This window comes from Cydia fagiglandana, chromosome 7, assembly GCF_963556715.1.
Source record: "Cydia fagiglandana chromosome 7, ilCydFagi1.1, whole genome shotgun sequence".
NCBI classification, from domain to species: domain Eukaryota; kingdom Metazoa; phylum Arthropoda; class Insecta; order Lepidoptera; family Tortricidae; genus Cydia; species Cydia fagiglandana.
The window spans coordinates 11,436,955-11,452,939 of NC_085938.1; the positions used below are offsets into that span (position 1 = coordinate 11,436,955).

The following is a 15,985-nucleotide window of genomic DNA, read 5'->3' on the forward strand; positions in this document are numbered from 1 at the left end:
CTATGTATTTAAGTATTTGTATAATATATATATCGTTGTCTGAGTACCCACAACACAAGCCTTCTTGAGCTTACTGTGGAACTTAGTCAATCTGTGTAAGAATGTCCTATAATATATTTTTTTTTTATTTATTTTATTTATTGTCGCAATTTTACATCATTCTGACTGCGCTGAAAATAATTCACGCTATTATTTAATACAACCCTTATTTATCATCATCTTGCTACGGCTCATGGGGGCCCGGGGTCGGCTTGGCAACTAATCCCAAGAATTAGCTTAGGTACAAGGTTTTTACGAAAACGACTGCAATCTGACCTTTCCACTCAGTGGGTAAACTAGGCCTTATTGGGATCAGTCTGGTTACCTCACGATGTTTTCCTTCGCCAAAAAGCGAATGGTAAATATCAAATGATATTTCATACATAAGTTCCGAAAATCTCATTGGTACGAGCCGGGATTTGAAATTTTGAACCCTCGACCTCCGGATTGCAAGTCGCACGCTCTTACCGCTAGGCCTCCAGCGCTTTTTCAAAAACCTTATTTATATGTATGAAATAAATAAATTTGATTTGTTCAAATTTATTATTTTCCATCGTATTTCACGGAAACGTACAAATGTGTCTTGCTACTTTTTAGTCAGTCTCGGTTCAAACAGTAAATAGAGGTTGACTGACGCAGCATCACAATACGAACGTTTCCGTGAAAATAAGATGGAAAATAATTATGCGCTACATCTGTATACATAATAATTTACGCATTAACTTTTTAGTGTTCCGTACCTCAAAAGGAAAAAAACGGAACCCTTATACCTAGTTAGGATCACTTTGTTGTCCGCCTGTCCGTATGCCTGTCAAGACCTTTTAAGTTTGAGTTGAAATTTGGCAAGTAATATCGTTTTAGACTACAAATACATACAGGGAAAAATATCAAAACTTTAAATTTGTAAACAATAAAAAGACTAAGTTAAATTTGTACGGAACCCTCTGTTATATTAATATTTATAATTGATCCGAATGCGACATGACTTTTGTTAAATATTTTGATACCGACACGACATATTGTTCCACCTGTATCACCTGATTAAATGTGAGGTAATATAATATTATTATGATTAAGCTTATTTACTTATTACCTTGAAATATGAGGATCACTTCCACATGCCTACAGTGTGCTAAATATGTTTTTAACGATATCGATATCAATTTGATGGCGCGGTCATCATTTTTGTTAATAAATGATTTAACAACAATCACGCCTAAGCGCATAACCACAGAATAAAATAATACCTAGCGCATATCGAAGCTCATATCTCATATGTCATTAGTCATTCTTACGGACACCTGAGAATCGAACCGACTATTAATAAAAAAAGAACTTGCTATTTTATTATATCAAATAGTCGTGTCAAAATTTCTCCAAGAAACATTAGATCTTACACTCGTCTGCTGTATAAAATATCCATAAAATCGCATACTTATTTAGTATTTTTTAATTTTTAGTATTGGTTCGATTCCCGGACGAGGGAAGCGAATTAAATGCCCCCTTTAAGTAAAATGAGCTAACTTAAGGTTTTGAGGTACTTTCCGTCCAGGGTCCATTAATTTATTCCACACTGTATTAGTATCTATCGCCTTCAAATCAATTTGATCCAAAGTTATAGACTTACGGTATCAAGTTAAAGTTCACTGTTACATAGGTACCTATTATCACCCAAACAGTCTGATTCGACCACTACAATTTTATGTGTTTGATAATCTCTGGCATTCTCTGGTAAATGACCTGAAATCAGAGCAAATATGATGTAAATAAACAGTAGTAATAGGTATATATATATATATGTAGTATATTTCACAACTCAACAATATGTAGTATATTTCAGAGTTATAACGCAGAGGTTCAATACACACACACTACAGTAAAGGCTCCTCTTCACGTTGGGCCAACGCCAACGAGGGACGCAGCCATGCGGTAGAATGAGATAGCAATATGACTTGCTCCCTCTAACGCGTAAATGCGTCCCTCGTTGGCGTTGGCGTTGGCCCAACGTGAAGAGGAGCCATAAAGTGCATGAAGGTAAGACGATGCATAATAGAGGGTTCCATATACATACCTAAAACATATAGTCTAATAAAACATGGTCTTCTCTTCCCAGAGTGACACAAGCCTACGTCACAGTAACATGGCCGCTATATATAGCGCTATCGCATATTATCATATAGCGCTGTCGCATGATGACGTAGGCTTGTGTCAGTCAGGTGACCTAGAAAAGACGGGAAGAGAGTACCAGGCGGAGTATATTATTATACCATGCCTAAAACATGAAAAAAACAACTCTTAATATTTTTGAGATTTTTCGACGTCCGGGTCAAAAGTTAAGGCACTTCAACCTAGGGTTTTCCAGGCCTAGCGCCTGGGTCCGCTTTCCTGCTCAATCTTCTCCACTTTGCCCGGTCTTCGGCATCCTCAGGTGTGAGATTGTTGGAAGCCATAGAAATATTGAACACAAAAACATTCAATTCAACTAACTGAAAAAATCGATTCTAATGACGTTTAAAGAGTTGATGTTTGGAGACGCTGTTGCTAAAAAATACTATACCAATTCGTTGAATGAGATGACGAGTATTACCAGGAGGCACTACTTATACCTGTATACGAATATTTGAACATTTAAAGCTTTTGATTTCCATGATTCCTAAGGTCTCCATCCAAATAACCCGTTAAAACGCGACGTTCTTCATAGCTACGCTTATGATGCTTATCGTAATATTCGCAACTAATTAAGAAAATAACAAGATTTGTTATCAAACTTTAATTAACAACAATGTTCTCATTTCCAATAAGTGACAATTGTATGTTTTTTTACTGTCTATCACTATGAATTTATTAGGTTTTATTGCACATGCTTTGAAGCTATCGAAAACGAAATTTTATGCGTTATAGTATAGTATAAGATAACACTCTCAAACAGTCAACAATCAAGCCAAATCGTTAACTTAGTTCAGCACGCTGGGTTTTTAAGAAATACATTTGTCAATGTATATTATGATGGGTTGATGGGGTCCCAGTGCCGGATTTACCACTAGGCTGAGTAGGCTGAAGCCTAGGGCGGCAGATTTTGGGGGGCGGCAAATTTGGGTCAAAAATATTTTATGTGCTGCACAGATAGGGCCGACCAGAATTTATTTGTAAAATTTAAATAACAAGCATAATTTGTCGATTTTACCGCCCTCTGTCATGTCAAGACCCATTATTTTGAGACAGACAGACGGCCGGACGGATAACAACGTGATCCTATACGGGTTCCGTTTTTTCTTTTGAAGTACGGAACCCTAAAAATTTACCTACCTACTATTTTCTCGAAAAAATTTCGCGCTCGCTACGCTCGCGTTTTTATTTAAGTACCTACATTATTTGTGACCCATCTGACCATCATCTGACTACATTGTTAATTTGGGATGATCGTCGATTCTTGTGTCTTCGTGGTATTATGGATTCCGTTTTTTTTCCTTTTGAAGTACGGAACCCTAAAAATGTACCTACCTACTATTTTCTCGAAAAAATTTCGCGATCGCTACGCTCGCGTTTTCAGTTATGTACCTACATTATTTGTGACACATCTGACCATCATCTGACTACATTGTAAGTTTGGGATGATCGTCGATTCTTTTGTCTTCGTAGTATAATGGATTCCGTTTTTTTCCTTTTGAAGTACGGAAACCTAAAAATGTACCTACCAACTATTTTCTCGAAAAAATTTCGCGCTCGCTGCGCTCGCGTTTTCATTTAACTAACTGCATTTTTTTGTGACCCATCCGACTACCATCTGACTACATTGTGAGTTTGGGATAGTGATTCATTCTTGTGTCTTCGTGCTATTGAATCTCACTAAATTGTTCCGATCCCATGCCGAAACTCAGGATGGATAGAGGATATCAGATACAAGCTTTTCATGACTTTCCAGCACCACAGAATGAGGGAAATTGGCACGGCCTGTGTAATACGTATCCCTACTACTGTCATCTGCAATCTCCATAGCAATGATTATCATTGATAACTTTGATAAGCAGCAATGATAGCACAGAACCTAGTGGAACGGTAATGTCCACACTATCGGCGCAGCTTCCATCTACTATACGGCTCATATGCGTCTACCGGATAAAAAGCTAGCGATCCATTTGTATAGCATACTCCCTCGAGGCGACTCGATGCCAGACCCGACCGAACTCCTTACCTATATCCAGCCTGACTGCCAATGCCTCACCTTGATTCTCAATGGCCAAAACCCAGCGGTACCCACCGGTCACCGATCAGATCAGGCAAATATAACGAGGTCGCATCGTCATTCTGTGACAAAAACGACCCATATAACTACTTAAATCCATATCTAGAATGTGACATTAGTGACGTCACCTTATATGCATTTTAATATGGTTATGGTGTGTTGTACTATAAAACTAAACGCCTCTGAAAGGAAAGTACTTTAAAAAACCTATAAGCGAGGCGGAGAGGGGCGGCAAAATCGGCATAGCCTACGGGCGGCAAATGTCTAAATCCGGCACTGTGGGGTGCTGACGATGGGCCTCGCGAAGAATTGAGAGAAGTAGAGAACCCTTCAAATATTATGCTGGTTGATTTTTCTGACTGGTGATTTGGTTATCTGGTAGCTGCTGGTAGGTATTATCATGCCGCGATCAGAAAGGGATTAGAAATGACAGATTTCCATACACTTACGTCTAAATCAATATGGATTGACAGCTATCTCAATCCCTTTTTAATTGCGATTCAGTAATATTAGATTAGGTATTTGGTCTCGGTAATCAACTTTTGATTAACTAAGCATAACTGCCAAACATAGACGTTTGTGTGCGTCAAAATGAGAATGTGTTATTTTTTATTCACAAATATGTGCGTGTACAGCCGGCATTACTTCTTCACCTTCCCGCTAAATACGACAGACATTTTTGTACGTACTCGTAAATACAACATAAGTAAGTCTATAGCAGAAGTTGAATGTTCTAAGTATTAAGTGCAGTCCACCATGCAGAATTAGAGTTAACGAGACACATCCGCATCATTCCATTCCATGGCGATTTAGTCGTGTGATTATGTTATTACCAGCTCAAGCGATTTGTATTAAATATCCGCAAATCTAGTGAGGATATTTTGAGAATAAACTTACTGAGGGACTTTTAATTTTGCAGTAAGTACATAAAAGTTTTTTCTGTACACCGTTATTTAAGTTTTATATACTCTTATCCACGTGTTCTTTTTTTGTTGTTTTTGATAGATTCACCAGTAGATAGATAGGGTACATCGCCAATTATTAGCCAGTTTTCAATTACTGGCCACCTATACTAAAATGAATTCTGTGTATAGGTGAATAGAACTCATTTTTGTAAGAGGCGGCCAGTTATTGAACGAGTGGGTTGTGGATAAATTTCAGTTACTGGCCATTTTCCTTATACTGAAAATGAGTTTTATTTATCTGTAAATAGAATTCATTTTTGGAATAGGTGGCCAGTAATTGAAAACTGGCTAATAATTGGATTTTCGTACCTTATATACTAAAATGAACTTTGTTCACCTATAAATAGAAATCAAATTAAGTGGCCAGTAATTGGGGGGTGGCTAGTAATTGGCGATGTACCCTAGGTATTTAATATTTTAATATTATCTTGTTATATTCCTACGCCTCCAGTTACGGCAGCCACTAGGTACATAATACATATTTTATTATCGCAATGATTAATTAAAACAATGTATTCAAGTAATATAGCCAAATACATTATTGTTAGCCTCACATTACATTCATTATATTATTGTTGTTGTGTCATACTTCGCTCGATAAAGATCAATGTCACTTCACTTCACACAAAGCGAGACATGTTGTCCTTCAAGATCGTTCCCACCAACTGGGAAAGGGAGGCTAAAGATCGCGACCACTGGAGGAAAACCCTGGGTGAAGGGGTAGTTGCACACGATGAAGCGTGGTTTAGCCTTCTTCACACTAGGCATCAATTGAGACACCAGCGCGCCGCTCTCCCTTCGTCACCGGGCACGGCATTCTCCTGCCAGCTATGCGGTCGCGGCTGTCGCTCTCGCATTGGACTTAATAGTCATTTGCGGAAGTGCCGCACTCTTAATATAGACGCTGTTTAAACCATCATCTTATTGATGTGACAGGCCAATGATGATGACTTTCCGTAATTATCAAACTGTAGCAGTAGCTAATTGTTCCAAAATAGGCAATCTGGTGGCTAATCAAGTTCTATGAACGCCATTGATCTTAGGTATTTCAGAATTTTAATTCTAACAACTACCACTACATAGGTACATGGCTCTATGGCACATGCGCAGGTGTATATTTTTGGAATAATTAAGAGCCAACAGGTCACTGGAGTGGTCATTTCTCCATACAAACGTACTCGACTGTTTCCTCCGTGGGTTTTGATGCTTGGAGCAATGATTTTTTCAACACATATTAATATTGTTAATATCTGTGTCGGGCCGTTTTGCTTTTTTTGATATTTTTGTTTTTTAAGGCGCTAGAGCCCTTCAAAAATGGCCTCATTGACTATGTTGCAATGAGAGGCGTAGTATTCAAAACTGATATCAATTAGCCAAAAAAGTAAAACGGTCCGACACAGATAACTTCATAATCATTAAGATTTCCAAAGGTTACGATTGGTTTAGTTTTTGAGGAGGAAACAGTCGAGTACGAAACCTCGATTTTTCAGATTTTCACGCAGGATTTTTCGCCTTGTCCTTATCGCACTAGTTTTAGGAGCCGCTTCCGTTAGCGAGACGGGTATATTTACCTGAAATATTTAAAACTCAGCTCCTGTTTCGAACTAACCTCGTAACAAATGAGCGAGTGACGTCCATACTTGCCGCAGTAATAGCCGCTATTAAACTCAAAATAACGCTATTATCTCACTTGTTATATTATGAGGCTGGCCGGTTTTACGTACCAGCTTTCTCCATTTCCTATGTGAAGAGTTACGGACGAGTTCGCACGGAACATATTACCTTTTCTACACTGTATTCGCACTGTGTTTTGCACACCAGAATATAATAGTACACGTACACGGATTTATATTTTCAGAGTAATAGATATAAAAGGTATAAACCCGAGCGATAGCCATATCTTCCGTCGCAAGTTTCTTTCGCGCCTTATCTTTTATTTCCTTCTAATTCCCTAGCTTTACGTATATATTCCCCCTCTTAATCTTAACTGATGCAGAAACATCGAGTAGGCCTTTTCCAATTTTAGATTTTATTGTTAAGTAATTGACTTTTTTAGAAGGTAAAAGTGTACAGCAAGCGAGATAAAACATACGAGAAAATTTTGCATACCTACCTAAGTACAGTCAGCAGCATAAGTTGCTAAACGGGCGAGGTGTTCAAAATGATCTTGACGCGACTTTATTGTTAAGAGAATAAGAGCGTGTCAAGGTAATTTCGAACACCTCGCCCGCTTAGCAACTTCTGCTGCTGACTGTACCTACTTACCTACCTACCGTTATCGTTGCATATACATTATAATTGCATCTTTAATCTTTCTGTTCTTATCTAATTATCCTTAAATATCATTTATTAGCAGTAATAATTTGTTACTTTAATCACTAATCACAACTACATAAAGTAAGTACAAAATGTTATAATAGGTACAGTCGCCATCAGATATATCGGAGCGGCCGAGGTGTTCAAAAATATCTGAACACGCACTCTAAAGTCTTGACAATAGAGGCGTGTTCAGATATTTGTGAGCACCTTGACCGCTTCGATATATCTGATGGCGATTGTACAACATACACCAACACCGCATTATGCCCTTTACCTACTAAGGTGTTATACTCATACGAATCGAGAGATATCATAGTCCTGCAGCGCTGGCTATATTTTGAGCCCTAACTTAAAGTAATATTAAAGTCAAATTTTTTTTCGCTTACGAATGCTGTTTTAAGATGTTAATCTTACATTTTGTTTTGTGTCACAGATATTATTTGCTTTTTAAGTTATTTAATAATTTGTGGTAATTATTTTTATTTTGAATTATTTTGGAGAAAAGAATATTCGAGAGAAAACATGTAACTGTGTCGCATTTAGGATAGTTTTTTTAATGTGAAAACATAGTTTGTGTCAATTACGTCCATTGCAATCGGATACTATGTCATACTATTCAAAATGACTCAAAAAATAATTAAAGTTAAAATAAATTGCTGACGTCGCATTTAATCGTATCAATATGTACATTACATGTTTTTGTGTCTTATTGAGGCACAGCTTCATAAGATTTTTGATAATTTTGTTCTAACAGGCTATTATCATAACAAAAGAATATTAAGGTTACTAGAGTTCACACCTTATTAATATAAAAGGCGGGATAAATAAGAAATATGAATTTGTGTCAGTTTCATCCACTGCATAAACAAATAATACAAAAATAATGTTCGCGTTCATACGACGTTAGCGGGTGGCTCTTAACGGGCAACGCGGGCCATGCACGGGGAGCGGGCGCGGCGGGCGCGGCGCGACCTTGGCATGACGGCGGGTAAGGGCCTCTCTCTAAAAACCACACGTTGCGTACGCAACGCATGTTTACTTCGCCTGCGCGCCAAATTAACGCAACTTATGCAAAGTTATACTACTACAAAGAGAACTTATAGATATTGTACATTATGTCACCATTTAGCAAAATAACTGTAAGTGTGTAAGTAAGAAAGAGAATTAAGGTCTGTTTATATCTATACACATTGAGAATGTGAAATTCCTCTTTGACATTCGTTACGTAATGTTGATTAACAAATATGCGACATATCCATCCTGAGGGCCTACCGCGAACATCGCAATTATTACGTCTAATTGGAGTAAAAGAGAAAGAGTTCGCAATTTACAAACTTTAGTGTGCACGGTTACGCATCATATACTTGTGACAATGACAGGGAAAAGGTACCACTTGAGTAAAATTTGCTTATTAATGCCGTGACTTGAGGTAACTTTCATTCTTTGATAAAAATATTACTTCTTGAACTTAATTTATATTAATGTTATTAATATTTTGATTTCTATATCTAATTATCTAATCAAGTCTAACTTCAATGTATCTTAATTATATGGACTAATAAATTTTAATATAAACATTTTTTTTTTCATTATAAATAGCACAAACCAGTCTTTCCATACTTAACGTAAATTATGCACATTTTTTTTTTAATGTATTTTTTTGTTCTTAGCATTTTTTTACAATAGATATTATTAATTACACGTATTGAGGTTATTTAAAGCCTGTTTATTGTTATGTTTTGAATACATTTACCTTAAATAATAATTACCAACACTTTTGATAGTTCAAGCTTCTTGGATAATACCTTTGGGTTCAATTGGCGTAAAGGACACTTTGGCGAAAATAAGTTATATCCACTACCGTAGCCTCAAAGGGCTTAACTGACAAAACGCGATTTTCCAGGAGAGCCAATAATCAGTTTTGTTTTGAGAAAAAAATCAGACACTTTTGTTTGTTTGAATTAACTGATGCCTGTATGTGGCTTATTCCTAATTTTTTGAGGTCTTTTAAACTGATTTCTTGAATACAATGCTTATTTACGAAAATAGCATGTCCGTTACGCCAAAAAACACGACTATTTTTAAAAAGGCGTCCCTTACGCCTCTTCTTTGCAATATTGGCAACTTGCATTTACATTTTTTTTCCGAAAAATTATAGAGATATTAAAAAAAACTGTCTGTCAAGTTTTCCCCATTTTTGTTATTTTGGATACTTAAACGTGGAAAAGGTCGTTTCTTAGCTACAAAAACAATGTTTTTTTTTTATATGTTTATATTACTTCAAGTATATTAATTTAATTAATTTGGTAGGTGAGAAGAGATCTCTGCTAAAAACAATTGAAAACCGAAGGGGAAACATGTTGCGGCACATGATACGTCACGATACTTACATAAACTCTATAATTGAAGGCAGAATAGAAGAACAGAGAGGCAGAGGAAGACCGAGACGTGCATATATTGACCAGGCCAAAGAGAAAATTAATGTAGTGACGTGACGCATCAGGAGCTCAAAACAGTGGCAGAGAAAAGAACGGAATGGCGAATACTCCACCGACAAGAGCTAGGCTACTATGAAGTATTTGAACAAATTAAATTGAAGTATTATTATTATACATTTACCCTCAATAATAATTACCAACACTTTTGATAGTTCAAGCTTCTTGGATAATAATTACCTTTGGGTTCAATTGGCGTAAAGGACATTTTGGTAAAAATTAGTTATATCGACTACCGTAGGCTCAAAGGGCTTAACTGACAAAACGCGATTTTTCAGGAGAGCCAAAAAACAGTTTTGTTTGAGGAAAAAAATCAGACCTTTTTTGTTTGTTTGAATAAACTAATGCCTGTATGTGGCTTATTCCTAACTTTTTGAGGTCTTTTAAACTGATTTCTTGAACTTACAATACAATGCTTATTAACGAAAATAGCATGTCCGTTACGCCAAAAAACACGACTGTTTTTAAGAAGGGCGTCCCTTACGTCTCTTCTTTATTGTTTATCTTATTAGAAAAAGGGCGTAATGTACTAAACTTTAAACTGTTTTAGTACCATTTGGCGTAAATCCAATAATTTCGTTGCAATATTGCCAATATTGCTACTACTTGCATTTAGGGAACACTATACTTCTAAGTACTTACTATAATTTACATTTTTGTTCCGAAAAAATATAGAGATGTAGTATTCACTGTTAAGTTTTTCCACATTTTTGTTATTTTGAATACTTAAACGTGGAAAAGGTCGTTTTCTTAGCCACTAGTTAAAACAATGTTCTATTTATTTGTTTAGGTATATTACTTCAACAGAATCACTGCTGTCCTACCATTGATGTATATATTGATATACAACAATTTCTAACAAATTAATTTAACTATACAAAGTATTATGCGTTATTTCTGTTTGTAATGTTAATTAGATTATAAATTTTACTTTTACATACTAAAATACTATTAGGTACAATAGTAGTTTAGAAATTTCATATGCCTATTCAGTAAAACTTAATGAATATGATCGCATATTTATGACATTACATTAGAGTAGAAAAAAGCCAGGCTTACGTACTTCTATGGATTTAAATGCAAACGTTAATTTAACTAAACAGTAACTTTCATAAGGGTAATCCTGTAAATTAGGGTTTAAACAAAAAAGTATTAATGATACGTTTTAACCAATAGGTATTACCAATGACCCTGTCACAAACAAAACTAAAAGTTATCAGTCTTACCTTAATTAAACGCCATAATTATCATTTGAATATAGTCATGTTTTATTATTTTCATAAAATTGATGAAAAAGTACCCACTAGTTCAGTTTAAATTGTCAAAATTTTGTAACCCTATAAATAAAGCAATGAGCACATGAGCAGGTAATGCAAGTACCTACTTAATAAAAAAATTCACAAGGAAAGTATAACTAGCTCATCCCACTTAAACACAAAAAAACAACAATTATAAACCCGAAATTATACATAGTATGGGGGCGTATCTCGTACATTGAATTATCTAACACTCGTGTAAACATTCATTAGTTGTGGGCGTAACGTACATTTAGCACTCAAAAAGCGCAAAGAGGCGTAACGGACAAAAAATTACCACATATTTATTTAATAAAATTTCCGATGCAGAAGACATCCACGCAAATCGTACACAAAGTTGGGAGTTACGCCAAAATGTCTCACAATTTTTTTTTGAATTGGCAGATACGGCCAAATGCGTTGGAAAATTGTGTTCAAGCATTGATTTTTCATAGTGCTTAACGGACATTTTTTTCAAGTTATCGAGACGTTAAATAATACTATTCGATAGAAAAAAAAATACTGAGTATAACTGCATTTTCGCAATTTTGTCCCTTACGCCCTTTGAGCCTACGGTAGTCGTTATATACAGTTTTGTTCAGAATTCCAAGCGCTTTTGTTCGATATCTCTTAAAAAGTTGCCTTTACGACCCAATTTTTGCACTATGAGCTTGCAAAAACAGCTTATCTCAATGGTAAATTACCAGTTATAAATTAGAAATATGGATATTATCGTAAAGGTTACCGCTATAAATATTGTTGTAAATGACTTACATGTGTTTTGTCGTCGTTTAAGCCCTTCATTTGTCTTGATGATTTTTCATATCGTATCTCGTATGGTCAATATGGTCGTAAAGGACATATTATACTACATATTGATATTATTTTACTTGCCCTTTATTTTCGTCCCTTTTGCGGAGGAAACTGCGGGCTGCTGGGGTGCTGGCGCGAAACAATTTGTGCGTGACATAGGCAAAAGGGAGAGGATCCCCACTCTGAATCTTTTCTGGTGCAGAGGCTGTCCATAGCCATCCAGCGGGGTAATGCCGTGAGTATTATGGGTACTTTTGCACCGGTAGCGATAAAGAACGGGTTTGACTAATAGTTACTGTGTAATTATTTTTAAGATGTAAAATTCCTATATATGAAAATTTTAATAAACAAAGTTCTTAGGATTTTAGATACTATACTATTATAACTCTAATCGGGATATACCTGGCATAATCAACTACCGTTTGATACATTTTTAAGCTTCGTAACAGTAAATTATTCTGAGAAAAGTTGTCATGTGTACCGTGACTGGTAACTAATACACCCCGAATTTGGAACAAAATAGTCTGATAACGTCTCTTACGTCCCCCTAATAAACAAGATTCACTAAATTATCAAAAATTTCATGGGCGTAAAGGACATTCATAGTGTTTTTGACGAATTTTAAAGGAAATTAACTTCTTTCGTATTTAATTTATAGACATGATTGCTAATTCAGGTTAAAGAGACTAACATTTTGAGTACTTTTCCAATACACATCAAAAACATAGCTCGATAAACCACAAAAATATATTATAAACATTTAAAAAAAATGCAGTTTTTCGCGTCTCCTGAAAAGTAGCATTTTGTCCTTTACGCCAATTGAACCAAAAGGTATCGTAATAATATATATTACTAAAATTAATAAAATCAGTCTTTATATTATGTATCAACTAGGTACATATTATAGTTGCACATGCAAGTGCAAATATTTTCATTGCATTCAATTCATGCTATGTTGTGGGGGGCGTGGCTAACGATAATCGCAAGCCAACATTTTTTCTCATAATTATACCAACCCGTAATATCACCAAAATAATTAAAACAATTATATTCTGCTCCTCAAACGAACATACTTTTTTTTTCAATAACTTTTATAATTTATGAAGTCTTGTATTCAATGTACATCATCATCATTATAATTGACGTTGCTTGCCAGGCTTTATACATCACAAAATTAGCAATACATTGCGTCTTAGGGGTCATCCATTAATTACGTCACACTAATTTCTAGGTTTTTTGACCCCTCCCCCCCCCTTGTCACACTTGGTCACATTTGGCAAACCCCTCCCCCCCTAGTGTGACGTCACATTTTTTCTACGAAATCGCCAAATCGAATTAAGTAAGTACCTAAGTATTATTAATATTTTATCAAAATATTTTAGACGATATAAATATTAGTAATTTTATAACCCAAAACTGCTTAGGAAAGAAAATTAAACGATTAAAAACTATTTTCGTTTTAAAAACTTGTTATTTAAATGTACAGCGAAATAAATAATTTAAATAAATTTTCGGTTACTGATGAAGTTAAAGTGACGTCACAAAGTTTGTGTCTCCCCCCTCCCCCATGTCACAATATGTCACATTTTCTTGACCCCCTCCCTCCCCCTAAACGTGTGACGTAATTAATGGATGACCCCTTAAAATAATCTTAAAAAGTGTTCTAAATATCGAATAAAAGTTATTTTTAGAAGTCGCTGATGTGACATTCTCATTCAAAAGGTAGGGACCACAGTGTCGTTTACCATAAAGACGAAACTTTATTGTATCTTTATACAAATAACCTGTCAGAGAGTCCTTATGGCAAGGATAAAGTGGTACCTTTTGATTGCGAACTTCACGAATGTTGGTCAGTATGAGGAGCCTATGAAAAGATGCCTCCGAATGAAATAAATACACTGTAATGGCTCCTCTACACGATGGGCCAATGCCGGCCACTCCAAGGGACGCATTTATGCGTTAGAGGGAGCAAGTGATATTGCTATCTCATTCTACCGCATGGCTGCGTTCCTTGGAGTGGCCGGCGTTGGCCCATCGGATAGAGAAGCCATAATGTTCATCTAACAAGCACCCTACCCGCGTAGGTAGCCTTCCCCGCGTACGCCATTCATGCAAAGTTTTATTTTGCCAAATAGTAAAAAACCGTGGTTGAAAATGACCCAAATTATGAATGTTGTCTCGATGTGGCATTATAATTATGTAGACGTAAACTTAATAACATGAATTTTTTTTTGTGGCAGATACTTGATTTTTATAAGAAAAAAAAATATTAAAAATAAAAGCGGTGGATTAATTTGACACACATTTGTTCGAATAACATGTTATAATATCCTGTGAAGTACAACACTTCACTTACCGACTATAATTTTATTTTAGGCATTTTAGGTTCACTATTAGGTATTTATTAAATGTCATTATACCCGTGGATGAAAATGACACAAAATGCGTGTGTATGTCGGAAGCCACTTCGCTTTTACAGGGAAACAAAGAATTTCATCTCGAATATTGTTTTTATCGAATGCTGTTTAAAAAAAGAAATACCTAAATTTCTACCTAAGCAAATACCTAGGATGACACAAATTATTATTATTAGGTTTAGTATGTGGTCTGGAAACTATATGTAAAAAATAAGCAACATTAATAATCTTATAACTTCAAAAGTTATTGCTACCGGACTATCAAGGGCTCATTACGTAACAAGTATTTGAATTGCCTTCGGTTATGAACTACTTAGTTTAAATACTTGATTAGGTTCATTGCATATTTAGAACAGCACAAAGTACCTCGCTGCTCTTGGTGTAATCTTCATAATAATCCTAGATAAAAAGTATATCAAGGTTTTATAAGTAAACACGCTTTGCAGTTGAGTAGGTACGACTTTAAACTTTTGAATTACTTACAGACTTATGAATTCGAAATGTTCATCGCAAAATATCTCTCTATCGCACTAATATACATATGTGAGAGTGATAGACAGACAGAAAGCGTTTCGTTGACATTTTAGCTAGGCCCCCAAACATATATAAAAATCTCTTCTGTTTACTATACCTACCTACTCCGAACGGAGCCCATTCTGCTCGCAGTGGAAGGCGGGCATTAATATATTTTTATTTATTTATTGTTCAGAACACATACAGTCATACATAAAAATATAGATATAACTTACAAAAAGATATAAGAACAGACCTGGAGGTTCATAATGTAAACATTAAAAGGTACAAAAGCGTTTTGCGAAAAGAAAATAAGTAAAACATAACTGATAATACTACTACCTACTAATTATAGTCATAATTTATTTTATCAAGAGCAGTTTGGATCTCGTATGTTCTTTTAAAGCTGCAAGAGAGTGCATAAATGGATCGATGTCACAGAAATACTCATTATAGTTTTTTGATACTCGTTTGAAAAAAGTATGTCTAGAATAATTAGTTCGTGCGAAACTCACATAAAACAAATTACGAGGACGTAAGGAGCGATGCGGTACATTAAACATAATATTTTGTAGCAAATTTGGACAATTAATTTCATTTTTTAAGATTTTGAAGAAGAAAATTGTGTCTAAGAAGAGTCTTCTATTACAAAGGGAAATCATATTGAAATGTTTGGCTGACTTGGCTGATGATTCCAGAGGAGTACCGGTTCTGTAACAAAGTGCTCTCAAAAAAACATTTTGTATTCTTTCTAGGCGATTAATATGGACATGGTATTGAGGACACCAGATCACAGACCCGAACTCAAGAATACTTCTGACGTAAGAATAAAATAGTATTTTAAGAGTGCAGGGGCGTCTAAAGGGTTTACCCATTCGTAGTATCA

The 15,985-nt window shown here is 35.5% G+C and overlaps 3 protein-coding genes across 3 annotated transcripts in view; 2 read left to right on the plus strand and 1 right to left on the minus strand.

Moving 5' to 3' along the window:
- LOC134665896 (protein FAM13A) overlaps nucleotides 1-15,985 on the minus strand; it is a 212,066-nt gene that overhangs the window by 82,318 nt on the left and 113,763 nt on the right. The window lies entirely within an intron of this gene.
- The window catches only part of LOC134665892 (folliculin-interacting protein 2), a 163,718-nt gene that overhangs the window by 41,062 nt on the left and 106,671 nt on the right, over nucleotides 1-15,985 (plus strand). The window lies entirely within an intron of this gene.
- Nucleotides 1-15,985, plus strand: part of LOC134665922 (bifunctional 3'-phosphoadenosine 5'-phosphosulfate synthase) — a 46,498-nt gene that overhangs the window by 792 nt on the left and 29,721 nt on the right. The window lies entirely within an intron of this gene.